General features: G+C 34.3%; 1 protein-coding gene across 6 annotated transcripts in view; it reads right to left on the bottom strand.

The window, feature by feature from the left end:
• Nucleotides 1–15,743, bottom strand: part of LOC109099302 (microtubule-associated serine/threonine-protein kinase 2-like) — a 135,523-nt gene that overhangs the window by 81,387 nt on the left and 38,393 nt on the right. The window lies entirely within an intron of this gene.

Below are 15,743 nucleotides of genomic sequence, written 5' to 3' on the forward strand. Positions count from 1 at the left end.
CCTTTTTTTATTATTATTATTGGATTCTGCAATTCTATCCATGTTTTCCACATTGCGGAAATCATAGCCCCCACCTTTTTAAACCGAAATTGTTTCACAATCAAATTTCCATGCAAATATGTCATGAGGCACAAGCAAAATGTCATGTGATAAAAAAAAAAAAAAATTTCACAGAACATTTTCATAGCACTTATATTGATATTCATGGATGTAAACATATTCTGGACCAAGCGAGAACCCAAATATAATCATTCAAAATCAAATATTGAAAATAACAACACTAATTTTAATATTTAATACTTCTAATATCTATGATGGTTATGGCCCTGTATCTTTGAAAGAAAAAAAAAGAATGGTGATTCAGTGATTCACAAAATAAACGACTGACTGTTCATTAACAAAACATAATTTTATATCTCTGAAAGAACTATTCTCATTCTTTAGATCTCCAATGGTCTAGTAGTCAAGTTCCTCAATATAAACTCCAAAAATCTGTATGCAGAATTATTTTAAGTAAATTATCCAGCTAAACAAACAAGATAAATCAGCCAATGTGACCTCATTGCACCCTTTACACACACTCTTACATACAGTGCCTGATTTATCACATCTAAGTTCAAAGGTCAGTGGTGAAGTTAAGGACTAGAGAGGTATCATAGCCCATTGCTACAAGTCTTATCAATATCAACTGTTCTCTGAAAAAAGGGCGCTATCTCATATGTAGTTACCCAGTAACTTAAATTTTTGCCAGTTAGTCAAATATGTGAGAATGAGGCATCTGCTATTGGACACAGCCTACATTCCTTTTAAACATCTTCAGGAATGTTTGAAGGATAGTGTGAAAAAAACTGGGTCAAGTATTTTTAGCTGATGTTAGGAAAGTAAAAGCAGATTAATGCATCTAAATGCTGTATCTTATGCTGTACTGGGTAATTAAAGTCAATTCATACAGGTCAGTAAACATTTTATAGAGATCCTTTAAAATCAACTTAACTGTAATACATACACTCTATATATGAGGACTGCTTAATAATAGCTGAGTTTCCATCCAGGCATTTTTATGCAAATTTTGAGATTTAGATTAAAAGACTGAAAAAAAAAAATAATAATAATTAAATATATATATATATATAGGTGTTTTCATCCAAGCTTTATTTATTTATAATTTTAATTTTATTATTATTTTTTTTAATCTTTGATTTTAATTTATTTTTTATGAAATGTATTCAGTATAAAGACTAATCTTATATCAAAAACAATAATCATTCACCTAAATAATTTGACGTTTTTGTTCTCTTGAACAAGTGGAACTGAAATTGTGCTTTATTCACAAATTGTTTTCTGATATTTAGAAATATGTTTGTTAAATTGATTTTGTTTGTAGTTGATGGATAGATAGTGGAATGGATTCTGTTTTGTTTTGTTGTGTTTTATATAGAACTTTTTTTTTTTTTTCTTTGCAACAGTTTGGGAAATTCACTAGCAATTTCTGAGTGAAATTTTTTTTCTACACTAAATCTTTTTTCAGTGTGATAAATGAGAGGGTGGGTGGGGGGTCACATGATTTTAGTTCAGCACTGAGGCAGAAGAGTGATGTTGCCTTGTTAGTGTCGGGAAGGACGATTAAAATGAATCGTATGCTGTAAATATACATCACTAATGAACCCGCTTTACTGCAACATCCTGTAAGGCTTCAAATAATGTATTGCATTACCAATGTGTGTCTGGCATAGTTACACTCGATGACCTGCACCTGGGAGGCCCTTCATGCAATGAAAAGCTGACGCATGACAACTCAGACTGTTCATGTAATAAGATAGTCCTGACCTAGCACACACTCCATAGACACTGACTGCTCCTGTTTCAAACGAGACATGGACCCCCACAAATCACATTCTGCGCTTCAGTCCTGAGGGGCACAGCAGAATATATTATTGATCTATGCATAACTCTGGAAAAACAGACAGCACATTCACTATTATTGATCTGAAGAGGTCATGAGTCTGACTAATGGTATGAATTCTTGAGGTTACATGCTCAGGGCACAAGTATACAACAATGCAAAACATCAGTATCAATATCTAAAGCTACAGGTATGTTTAAACACACACACACACACTACTGTTCTAAAAGTTTGGGATCAGTAAGACTTGTAATGGGTTTTTTTTTCAAGAAGTCTCCTGTGCTCATCAAAGCTGCATTTATTTGATCAAAAATACAGAAAAAAACAGTAATCTTGCAAAATGTTATTACAATATAAAATAATGGTTTCTATTTTAATATACTTTAAAATAAAATTTATTTCTGTGATGCAAAGCTGAATTTCCACCAGCCATTACTCCAGTCTAAAGTGTCACATGATCCTTCAGAAATCATTCTAATATGCTGATTTATTATTAGAATTAACAATGTTGGCAACAGTTGTGCTGCCAAATATTTTTTTATCTTTTTTCAGGATTCTTTGATGAATAAAAAATTTAAAAGAACAGCATTTACTCAAAATATAAATCTTTTCTAACAATATAAATCTTTGCTATCACTCCTTATCAGTTTAACACATCCTTGCTGAATAAGTTTTAATTTCTTTCAAAAAAAAATAAAAATTAAAAATTTACTGAACCTTCTACTGAAACTTTTGAACGGTAGTGTATTTTGTTAGAAAAGATTTCTATTTTAAATAAATGCTCTTCTTTTTATCTTTTTACTCATCAAAGAAGCCTGAAAAAAAGTATCACAGGTTCCAAAAAATATAAAGCAGCACAACAGTTTCCAGCACTGATAATAAATCAGCATATAAGAATGATTTCTGAAGGAAAATGTTTTTTTGATGAATGTAGTTGTTTTTTTGGAAATTGTTCTTTGCATTAAAGGAATAAATTAGATTTAAATGTATATTAAAATAGAAAAACATTATTTAACGTCATAATAATATTTCACAATATTATTTTTTTCTGTATTCTTGATCAAATAAATGCAGCTTTGATAAGCATAAGAAACTATTTAAAAAAAAACATAAAAAATCGTTCTGATCCCAAACTTTTGAACGATAGTATATATACACACACACATACATATACATATATATATATATATATATATATATATATATATATATATATAAAATAAAAGTAGTCGTAGCATTTTCTTCTGCCACACTTTAAATTACATGTGAATGAGTCAGGGTGATGGTGAAACACATTTCTCATTGAGTTGTGGAGTGATGTTCCTGTGCCATTCGCTGGGCACATAATGAGGGAGTCAGAGAGGGCTAAAAGCAAACCTGACAGCAGAATTGGATGCCATTAATCTAGTGCACCATTAAAAATGTGTGAGACTGCAAACAAAAACATTTAGACCAACCCGAGGGAAAGAGGAAAGAAAAAAATAATTTGATGCAACAGGAAAGCATTGCTGTAAAATCAAATCTTATTCCAGACCCGCCAGGGTTATAATGTATGTGCTTACTGAGAACTAAACCATAAATGAACGATGAAAACACAGACATGAGCTTGAAGGCTCTTCATTAGCATTTAAGAAATGAACACAGATATAAAATATTCATTTAAACACATACAACATTACAAACAGGTCATTAGCTTCATTTAAAAGCAAACAGGTGAATGTGAACTTGAGCTGCAGGTAAAATGCACAAAGGAAAGTGAAATTGGGTGTTTTTAAATCTGCACAACCAGTGAATGAATCGCACACTTTCAATTCCTACTGAATGTCAAAGATGTTCAAACATAACCAGACGTCATCTGATGCCACTTAAGCAGTCTCAGAGTGACAAGGAGCCACTGAAAGCGGGTTCTGATTAGAGAGCTGATCAGACTGCAGTAGAAGGTGTTATCACGGGCTCAAAAGAGAGGGTCTTGTCTCCAAGTATCTGTGGAGAGCAGGCACAGGCTGCTTCCAAGAAACAGCATCGTCAGGGGCACATAATAATGAAGTGCTGAGCAAGCTTCAGGCCAAAAAACCTCACACAAGTCTTCTTTTAAACTTGGTGAGCTACGTTTTGTGAGTCCTGTGTGAGTGTGTGTGCTGAACATGTGTTTATGAAGGACTGGTGAAATATGTTAAAAAGTGTATTCCTGCATTAAATCCTGAAACTAATAAAATACCCAAAATATCCCCTATAAAAGCATCCTATAAACCTACTTGAAAAAAAAAAATTCAAATGAGAACTTACGGTGATTTATGTTCCACAGGAAATTTATTATTTTCTGAATTAGATTTTTTTGCTAACTGTTTTATAAATATTTGGACATGGTACTCATTTGACTGCTTTTGACAAAATATATGAGATTTTAAGTCAGTTATTTATTTTTTTTTTTTTAATCTTAATTAGCAAGTATTTATTAAACTGATTAAAAGTGATTACAGTAAAGACATTTATAATGTTACATGCAATTCTATTTAAAAATAAAAATAAAAAGCATATTAAGAATGATTTCTGAAGGATAACGTGAGACTGAAGACTGGAGTAATAGCTGCTGAAAATTCATCTTTGACATCACAGGAATACATTACATTTTAAAACAGAGTTTAGCTCCAACCCTAATCAAGCACACCTGAAGCAAGCTCATCAAGGTCTGCAGGATCCTTAGAAAATCACAGGTAAGTTAGGGGCCATTTACACAACGTTTTCAGCCAAAACCGGGAAACTTTTTATGCGTTTTGCCTGTTCGTTTACACAACAACAGCATTTTGGGGACTGAAAACGCATATTTTTGAAAACGGGATTCAAAGTGCAAGTTTTTGAAAATGCCACGTTATTGTTTCCGTGTAAACACCCAATATGTGAATCTTTGACAATGGTGACTTCATGCGCATGCGTAGTACGTGTTAGGTATGTAGACATGGCAGTACGTGTCGATTTTAAAGTCAAGCGCGAACAAACATACGCAACAATGGCAGTATATATGGTACTGTTGTTGCTGCTCAGAAGTTTGCTAATGCTTTTTCAGCAAAGTGTGGATTTACTTCACCAATATTACATCCAACAGCGGAGACACATCATATATAACATATAATCATCACTTTGGGTACTGTTTACTAACAAGGTGACAGCGCCAACTACTGGCCTGGCATACGTAATACAGCATTTTTGCCTGCTTTCGCGGATATGTGTAAACGTGAATCATTTTGAAAACATTGTCATGTATACGTGAAACTTTTTAAAAATGCAAGGGAATTTTTTTCTGTTTTTGACTACATTGGTGATCCTACCCAGCACTGCTGTCAAATAGGTGTTTAGAGTAGATTAAGTTTAAGCAGTGCAAGCCACAGACGTAGTGAGTTTTTACAAATAAATATTTTAATCCAATTCTTTAAAGAACAGTTTTTTTTGTTTTTTATGATTTTTTCTAGTAGTGATGTTATATTCTTTTTTTTAACTATTTTTTATAAAGTGTTATTTTATTAATCACCATGTTGTTCTTTGAACTATTATAAACTATTGCTTTAAATAATCAGGACTGATATTGCCTATTTCACATGACAAGAAACTGGTCAACAAAATTAGCTGTAAATATCTTGATTTCAGACTTAAAAATTGTACATTATCCTGACTGACATACAGTTACATAAACAAGTAGAACAGATGTATATGAAAAATTGATTTGAGTTTAATTAATATACAATTATACAAATATTTACACAAAACACATTTACAAAAACAGTGTAGTAGTTCACCAGGAACACTGGTCAAATATAAAGCTTATATTATTTCAAGTTTACGTTTACATTTTGATATTTGTTTTACTCTTCTTATAAATAACTACATGGCATTCGACTTAAGTAAAAACAGCTGAGCTCTCAGGTTAAGCAAAAGCACAAGACTGTACATACCCTTAGAGCTTAAAAAACAAATCTTGACTGGAAAGTTCAGTGTCTTGGGGTGCTATCCAGATAGAGGCAGCAGAACGAACACCTAAATGAATGTCTGGAGGGCCGAAAACCTCACTGGCAGGAAACTGCATCCACATTAAATTTGCGGCAGAGGAGAAAATCCAATAATTATTAATGGCTTAGAGCCTAAGTCAATAGCAGCCTGTAGGACACTGATGGATTGGCATATTATATATATATATATACATATTATATATATATATATATACATATATATATATATATATATATATATATATATATATATATATATATATATATATATATATATATATATATATATAAGCACGGAAGATAATAGGATCTTGGAGGATGAACAGATCAATAGAGCTCAAATAACCACACTGGAAAATCTGTGATGGGTCAAGATCACAGGGAAGGGAAGAAAGGAGGAGAAAGGCAATACATCAGATGTACAAATAATACTGAGTCTACAAAGGAATCAATAGAGTATAGATTATTCTCTAGGTATCAATTATATACACAGACTGAAAATAAAGAAAAGAATGAAATGTAAAACAGCCAACCCAACTGAACTCAAAAAATCTATTAATTTTGATTGCTGTAGGTTGGCATGAATAAAAAAACAAATCACATCAAATTATTTGGCAACCTTAATAGCTGTTGTAAGTGAAAAAAATGTCCTGGGAAAGAATCTGCTGAAAAAGTTTGACATTACTATCTAGGCAAAAATGCCTCATGAGATATCTCAGCTAAAAAGTTCTGCATTTATGGGAAGCTGGTGGGGGTTCACCATTACTGTGATAAATACGATGGCTCTTTGCACAAGAACTATCCTGACAGGCAACCAATAGAAGTGAATCAAGACAAACTATGATGTATTTGTATTGGATGCTTAATAGCGCTCTCTTAATTAAAATTAATCTAAGTATAAATCACATCTATAGATAAATCACAGGGCAAACTAAAACTCCCATAAATGCAATGTTAATGTAGAAACACCAAGCATTTTTGCAACTACTGAGGTAATAAAGCTGTGCTCACGTCATACAAGAACATTGAGTTAAAATGTTCTCGACCCAGCAGTCAGGCAACATAAAATATGTACTATTAGAATCACGAAAACATAATTACAAAATTACTGATTAGTTTTTGAATATACTGCAGCCTGGTGATAGATGGTAGTCTCTTTCATCCTCCTGCCTCATTATAGAAGATGGAGTAACACAACCAACTCTGTCATTATGACATATTCCCCCTCTCTTTATGGATCTCTGAAAAGCTTCGCAGAGACGCTTTTATTCCTTACTGCAACATTTCATTTCTGTTTTTCAATGTAGCATTTTTTCTACAGCTGAAAAGCCTAATAGCAGAATGTTTGTACATAAGCATCTGGAGGGATGTAAATGAAAAAGTAGAGCTTGTTTGTATCATTGTCTGTTATTTCTTGGTTAGACATTAGGCTCCTAAATGGTGTGAAATCTCGGCACTCTACATTGGACAAACCGCAGATCTGCTTCCATACAACTAAATTAAACCAGCAGTGAGTAACATGGGACTGACATCAAATGCAATGGCACAGTTTATTGTGCAGAATACAAATATCAGACTATTTGTCCCAATGGGGTGAGCTTATTTACACAGTCTTACAGTGACGTTCAATGAGACACAGGGCTTGCTGCTGTATTGACCGATAGTCTGAAGCTACAAGCGGGTTAATTAAAAGGGAGACATCAGTTTCTCCTTCACTGATCCAGACTTGACTCAATCAATCGCTGTACAAACTCAATAACTGTTTTTCTGGCCCATCACATCCATTTTGAGAGCATCTAATCAAACAGGGAAGAAGATGGACACTGTTTTAGTATAATTAAACCCATATTTGGCTCTATACTCCAAAAACCATAATGAATAATGAATGAGGGTGTCACAGCTAAAATAAAGAAACAACAGGGTCAGCAGCATGATTAGAAACCTTGTTTTTGTCTTTTATAAGTATCAGAAAAGCATAGCAAATATTTTTTTTTACTTTTTTTCCATTTCAACTTATATTTTCAGCACTACCATATTATGGTGCAGTGGACACATAATATACATTACTGACTTGATACAATTACCTAGAACTATGTAAATGCAGATGCTGTTATAAAGTCATGGCTGAATAATGCCAGACACAAATAGGATTCAATCAGTTTAAATAAATAAATAAGTCTCAACTCTCAAATATTGCAACTGATTGTAACTGAGAGTGACACAAAGAGCAACGGAGAAAAAAAATGGAAATGTGAATCAATTCACAAAGAGACAACATTCGTAACAGCCCTGACAGTTTCCACGGCAACCTCACGTGGCTTTTATTCATGGCTGTGTTGGCTGAAGAAACAGATCTGATCTATGAGTGAAATGGCATTCAGGTAGAGTTGACCTCAAATAAGCACCTGATGCCAGAGCACAGACAGACACCAACAAAGATAAATGAAATGCAGGAGAAAGGAGAGTGTATGTGTTTATACAAGTGGGACTGAAAGAATCAAAATCATTAAAGCAACTAAGACAGAAAAGCTTGACATAGAGACCTTTTAATAAGATTTCAAGATTTCATTTGGAAATGCCAAGATTAAACTTACAAAACACTTCTGCCTCCACAGTAAAAAGTCTTTCTGGGAACATACTTAAACATGCAATTAATTCAAATTACAAATACAAATTGTGTCAACTGGAGATACACTGAATCACCACGCTGAAATTAAAGGGATAGTTCTGCAGATGCCAGACAGAAAATTCTGTCATTAATTACTCACCCTCATGTCGTTCCAAACCCGTAAGACCTTTGTTCATCTTCGGAACACAAATTAAGATATTTTGGATGAAATAGGACAGCTTTCTGAGACTGCATAGACACCAATGCAATTGAAACGTTTTATGTTGTGGAGAGGTAGTGTGGTAATGGTTTTTTTATTTGATGTGAGTTGTTTGGTTGGAACGGTTTTTTGTGGCTAAGAGAATAATTTCTGTACACAAAGAAAACAAAAATAATGTGTTCCTCTGCTTGTAAACAAGGCGCAGCACATATGTTCTACCTCAGAATGCTGGGTCCTGCATCACATACATGCCGGTGGAGACTGACCCGGAAGAATTGAATATTTCTATGCAGCATTTTTTTCTTGTATTAAAATTAAATCTCAATTTAATCAATTTCCGAGCAAATCATGGGGAAAATACTGAAATATATTTTTTTGTAACATTACCCAGCCCTAACTTCTATTAAAGGGGTCATGAACTGGCTTTTTTAATTATTTTATACTGTTGTCTGAGGTCTACTTAGGACTTTAACGTGGTTTTTACATTCAAAAAACAACAGAATCAGTAAGTAATAGGCTATTTTCTACCCTTATTTAAGGCTGGCTCAAGAAACGCTTGGTTTTTATGGGCGTGCTGCATTGAAGACTTGGAAGTAAATGCCCACTGCTATGATTTGATAACAGTTTTGCATAGTAAACCAACTTTCTGTCTGTCTGTTTGACAAGCTACGTCCTTCATAGTTGGAGCCTTCTGTTACTTTGGTTAGAATCGTACACATAATCTGGAAATATCAAGCGATCTCTAACAAAGCAATAGTGACACGTAATACAAATGTTTTTAACTCACATAAGTGTGCTGCGCTATTCCTGTCGGATCCAATATAGATGGAACAGCACTTGTAAACGTGTGTTGTTTACAAAGGAATCCGTGGTGAAATGAAGCGAACAAACGCTCAATGTTTTACTCTTGTGAGCTGAAACTTCATTAAAAATAAATTTAAACCACGCATTCCTAATATTTGTTTCTGAATGAAGGTTATGCAGCAACTGTGTTCTTCCACAACCAGGCAATGCACAATATTTTGCAATCTTCAACGGCATGTTTATTGCTTGGTTGCTCGATCTGGTTTAGCACCACTTACGTTATTTCCCTACTGCGTCATGTGCAAACCAGTGGGCGGGGCTACAGAATTGGGCATTGATATACTTCTGTGGAGGTGGTAATCTATTACGTCATATGTAGGCACATTCCAGGATCTGGCGTTCGCTGGGCCTGGTGTCAATAAAAGCTTTTATTTCAGTAACAAGGATGTTTTCAGTTCTGAAACTTTCAGGATATTCTTTTAGTACGATGACCTCTTATACATAAAAGCTCAAGTAAAAGCTGATATCTCAATTCATGATCCCTTTAACATAACTAATAGAATTTTTTTTTTGTAAGATCTGACGTCTCAGCTACCTGCTAAAATACACTGTTTAAACACAAGGTCTTCACAAAAAGGAAAAAAGTGAAGCATAAATACAGTGTCAATAAGCAACAATAAAGATGCAGATGAACAGAAATGGCAGTGGGTTCATACATGTACAGCGATATCATTCACCCAACCAAAGGTTAACACAACCCAGTCAGGCCAAAGCCTTAGGCACAGACAATCATCTACCAACATTGTCTGCTTCGTGCAGTGAAACCACCTCTAAGGCAAAGAGCCTGTTTAACAAATGCTAATAGATTTATACATATTTACAAGACAGCCACCTAATTTGAAAGCAGACACACAAACCATATAGTCAAGCCACAAGTACACAGTATGAAGCATTGTGCATGTAGTAAATACACAGATCCTTGAACAGATGGGTTGTGAGATCAGCAGGTGAGCTGCAACAGACATCGATGCTTGCCTTAAGGCAGAAATATAGTCCACTGACAGCAATTAAACAGACTCCTTGAGCACCAAGCTAATGCATTTCAAATCAAGCTCTCACAAAAACCATATCAAGCATGCTATTAGAGCACATAAACACTTTATACAACACTTATTTTAATTGAACCACATGCTAATTGAGCCTCATACTCTAAATGCATAAATTCAAAGTAACAAGCCTGTAATATAGGCAAAAACAATGAGAAATGTATGACAACAATACTAGAGAGAGGGAAAGAATATTCTATGACAGACTGTCTCATAGGAGTGGGCGATATGGAAAAAATATCTTATCACGGTTTCTTTTAGAAATATCACAATTATTTGTCATGTTGGTTTTACTATTTTGCAAGTTGTCTGGCATTACAGCCAAACTAATTTACCTATTATAAAGAAAAAGCCTTTCAAGGCAACAAAAAAAAAAAAAGAATGGCAGATATTTAGGCCAAAGAGGGCGAAGATAAAAATCTTTGTTCTTATTTTTTAATAACAAAGATAAAAGAATGACAAAGATACACATTACAACTACACATAATATATAAATAAAACAAACAGTGCTTTATTTTCAGGTATAATAGGTGTATTTAGCAGGAGCATTTAAGAAATTGAATGAATAAATAAAAATAAAACACTATATAAACTGATTCCTAAAGCAACTGTATTAAATTTCTTCAGTCAAGAGCAGCGAGTGATTTTTCTCTGTGTTTTGTTGTTATATTAACTTTAAAGGAATAGTTCACCCAAAAATAAAAATTCTGTCAGCTGTCTGTCAAATTGTTTTATTTTTATACCACCATTTACTCACTCAAAAGTTGTTTTAAACCTGAATGAGTTTCTTTCTTCTAAACATAAATGCTATTTTGAGGAACGTGGAAAACCAAACAGTTGCTGGTCCACAGTGACTTCCATAGTATTTTTTGCTAATATCAAATACAATGTGGATTGGTTACCCAAATTCTTCAAAATATCTTCTTTTGTGTTCAGCACAAGAAAGAAATTAATACAGGTTTGGGACAATGTGACAGTGAGTAAATAATGACAAATTGAATTTTAGGGTGATCTATCCCTTTAATTACAGCCGCATGTTTAATAGGCCTACTGTCCCTTTAAGACCTGCACGCATCTAATATACAGGCACGTATTCTTTAATTTTAGACATAACCAACTGAATCTACATGTAAACCTTGTGTGTTTTGACAGTATTAGCGCAAAAGTGCAGCTGATAGAATGTGCGCTGTAGAATGATACTACGATATATCTTCAAAACCAGATTGTGGAGACATTTTTATCGTCAACGATCAAAAAATCGTCATATCGCACACCCCTACTGTCTCATAGCACTTGTTAAGTCTCTTGAGAGAAACAACAGCTATTTCCATCTCAAACTAATTTCAAAACTGACAAAACAAGACACCCCAGACCCAACACCTTGTCAGAGAAGAGAGATAAAGAGTGTATGATATTTAGGCTGGTGTGGGATTGTATAATGTATAATTGCATAATAATTTTGAAATGTTTTTGAAATAAATCTCTTATGCTTACCAAGTCTGCATTTATTTGATTCCAAATACAGTAAAGCCTGTAATATTGTAAAATAATCACAATTTAAAATAACTTTTTTTTCTATTTGAATGTTACTCCAGTCTTCAGTGTCACATGATCTTTCAGAAATCAATCTAATTTGCTGATTTTATGCTGAAGAATCATTATCATCAATGCTGAGAGCAGTGCTGCTTGATATTTTTGTGAAAACTGATTCTTTGATGAAAATAAATTTTAAAATAATAGCAATTATTTGAAAAAGAAATTTTTGTAGCAATGCATTTCATCCTTACTGTCGCTAGTTATCTAATTAATGCTAAAGTTCATCCTTGCTGAATAAAATTGATAATAAGTAAATTCTTACTGACCCCAAACTTTTGAACAGTTGTTGTGTGTGAGTGTGTGTGTGTGTGTGTGTGTGTGTGTGTGTGTATAAATATATTACAATTATTTATAAAATTGTAATAATTAAAAAAAACTTAACCAGTGTTGCCAAGTAGGGCTGGTAGTTGTCTCTGCATATTAAGCTGGAAAAGTAAAAACTTTTTTTTCCTCAAACAATTACACTGTTCACCTTTTGAAATTCGTGAAAATTTTAAAATCTACATACCACTGGGATTTCTCACTGAACAAAGGTTGAATTTTATGCCTTATTATTTGTACCTGTCAATCTTAGAGTCTGTTAGTAACACTCATGCAGTGGCAGAAGGACCAAAGAGCATGCAGTTCAATCCCCATATTGTTAATTAAGGCACCTGCAAAAAATATGAAGCCAAATCCACAGCACAAAGCATGAAAGTCTCTTGCACTCTTGCTTAGCTTCAAAACACAAAGAGAAAAGGGTTTCCTTTAGGAATACGTCTCGTTTAAGCCCTCCACCAGCACTGAAGTTCATAGTTCTTGGGGAACAGACATGGGAATAAGCAAAACAGGAACAAAAGAGCTTACAAAAAACCTCGTCAGCCAATTATTTTTGGAAAATGAGTTGCCGGAAGCTAAGAATATTGTTGTGCTGTGTTTATTGACTAGGTGCTCCAAATGTGCACTGATCTCAAGCAGACACATTTAATTTTTCATATGCATCTTAATTGCTATCTGGACTCAGTCAACCAGAATCTCACCATGGGGAGGAAGATAGACAAAAGGACTGCGTGAGTCCTGTGGAGACCTGGGTAATTAACTAAATTAGGATCAGCTCATTTGAAAGGAACACCCAGTATGGACAGTCTCAATCACATGCCTTAAAATGAATTCAACAAAATAATGTTACTGGTCATAACAGACATATAAGCTTGCGTTTGAAAGCTTGGATATTAAATGACTAACAAAGTATTCAGAACCGGTTCATAATTACCAGGTCCAAAGTGGTCATTTGAGCTAAAGAACTTGTCATATTCTGACCAATTAAAGTTTGAATCCAGCCCCTGTGTGAGGTTTAAAAGGTCACAGCTTTGACAAATGAGGATAAGAACATGAAAGAAAAAATACAGCAAGAGGAGGTGATGACAGCAGAGTAAGTAGGGAAAAAAAGAAGAGGAGTTAAGAAATTAAGCACATAAAGATACAACTAAAATTAACTGTGCTATCTTCAGGTAGGTAGGCCTATAACAGTAATATTCAGGTACAGAAATACCACAGAAACTGAATAATCTGTTTAACATTAAAATAACACATTCTAGTCTTCAGTGTATAAATAACCATTAATGACAGACAGCAGCAGGTTTATTTAGGTTGCAGTCTCTTTAAGACCTCATGCACAGATCTGATACACAAGTTCTTTCTCAACTGTTTACATTGACATAGACTATATACCGACAATGTTTAGTATAAATCGACTGTTTACGTGAATACTCATCAAGACGGGCATTTTGACAATTTTGTATGTATTTGGCTGTTTACGTGCAATAAGATGCAATCCAACTTAATTCTGTAGTCGCACGCTGTCAGATGTGTGCACACGCTTTGGGTGTGAGCTCACAGAAAGGGGTCTCACAGAGAGCGCCAAGTACTGAATTGAGCACTTGAACGTTTAAAAATGTAAGACTCAAAAGTACGTGCAAATGATACATTCCGTCATATGTCCCGAGCGTTTTTCACACTGAAATATTTGCGGGAATTTCCTGCCTTACAAGTGCAGAAACTGCAGGAATCAGCAGAATCCTGCACTGAAATTCTAGCCCTGATAGATTCCACACCAGCGATGACAAGACTGCGGCACTAAATCATTTATGTCCCCACGCATTATGTACGTCCTCACACGTTGATGTCATCACATTGCGATCGGTTTGTGAGAATGGCCAAGTTTAGTGAGTACTGATGGAGTCATAAAATATGATTATCGGCCGATCGATCAGAGCATCCCTAACAAAGCCTTTTTGAAAGAAGCATAAATGAAACATCAATAATAAATCAGATTGTCTGTTACATCAAAAAGGATTTCTACTTTAAAGAGTTGAATCGAGAACTCCAAGGACAAGAACTACAGTAGCTGTGGTATTCCTATAAAAGCAATAGGCTAGATATGTGCAGGTATTCAGTAATGCGATACATCACGGTAATGAATATGCACGATATTGTTATTGTGGGCACTTCTAAATACCGTGAATAATTATATATATTACAAATTATTCAGAATTTGGAATGCATTTTAAGAACACTATTCCCATCAACTGGTCAAAATGCACAACACCGCTGTATGCTGCTTGAAAGACGTGTGCGCTCTGATGTAAACAAGCACACATGAGAAGCACATGAGGGAACACTGAGAGACCCGCTGAATGAAAGCACATTCACTCTCTGACAGCAGATGACGCTAAACTGATAAATAAAGCAGCTAATTTTAAATAGCCATTCAGATTTGTGTATTTGCTATGGTGTTCATCACAGCGCCAAATACTTAAATATTTAGACTTAATGGGCTATTTATTTATTTTTAACTTTTTTTTTTTTTTTTATTTTTAATATGGAATACAACATGCCCTAGATATTGTTTAAAGGTGTTTTGATTCTTTATTGTTCATTCACACTTTACATTAGGACTTCATTAGTTTACATTAGTTAATTCATTAGATAAAGCGATAGTTCTCCCAAAAATAAAAATTTGATGATTATCTGCTTACCCCCAGGGCATTCTTGTGGCTTTATGGTGGATCGCAATCTTATAAGTGCATTACCTCCATCTATCTCCTTCAAGTGGACCATTGACACTCCTGATTGAGATTGTTAATGGTCCACTTGAGAGATAGGTGGCGATAATGCACTTATAATGGGGCGTTCACACCAGACACGACTTGCGCGAATAAATCGTGCCATTCGTGCATAGTTGAACGCTTGAACATTTTGAGTTTACTCGCTTCATTCGCGTGTGAAATTCGCTTCATTCGCATTTGAAACTCGCTTCACAACAGATGCGAATTCGCGTCATGGGAGGGTCTTCTGCCAGTTGAGTTCACGCAGCATTGTGATTTCAACCACCATTTATTCATAACCATTTCAACCACCATTTATTTCAACCACCATTTATACATAATTTTCAAAATATTACTGTTATCGTGTCATTAAATGTAGTTTTAAAAGTATTTCAGGCGAGAATGTAGTTGTTTTAAAC

The sequence above is a fragment of the Cyprinus carpio genome, chromosome A6, assembly GCF_018340385.1.
Source record: "Cyprinus carpio isolate SPL01 chromosome A6, ASM1834038v1, whole genome shotgun sequence".
Lineage (NCBI taxonomy): Eukaryota > Metazoa > Chordata > Actinopteri > Cypriniformes > Cyprinidae > Cyprinus > Cyprinus carpio.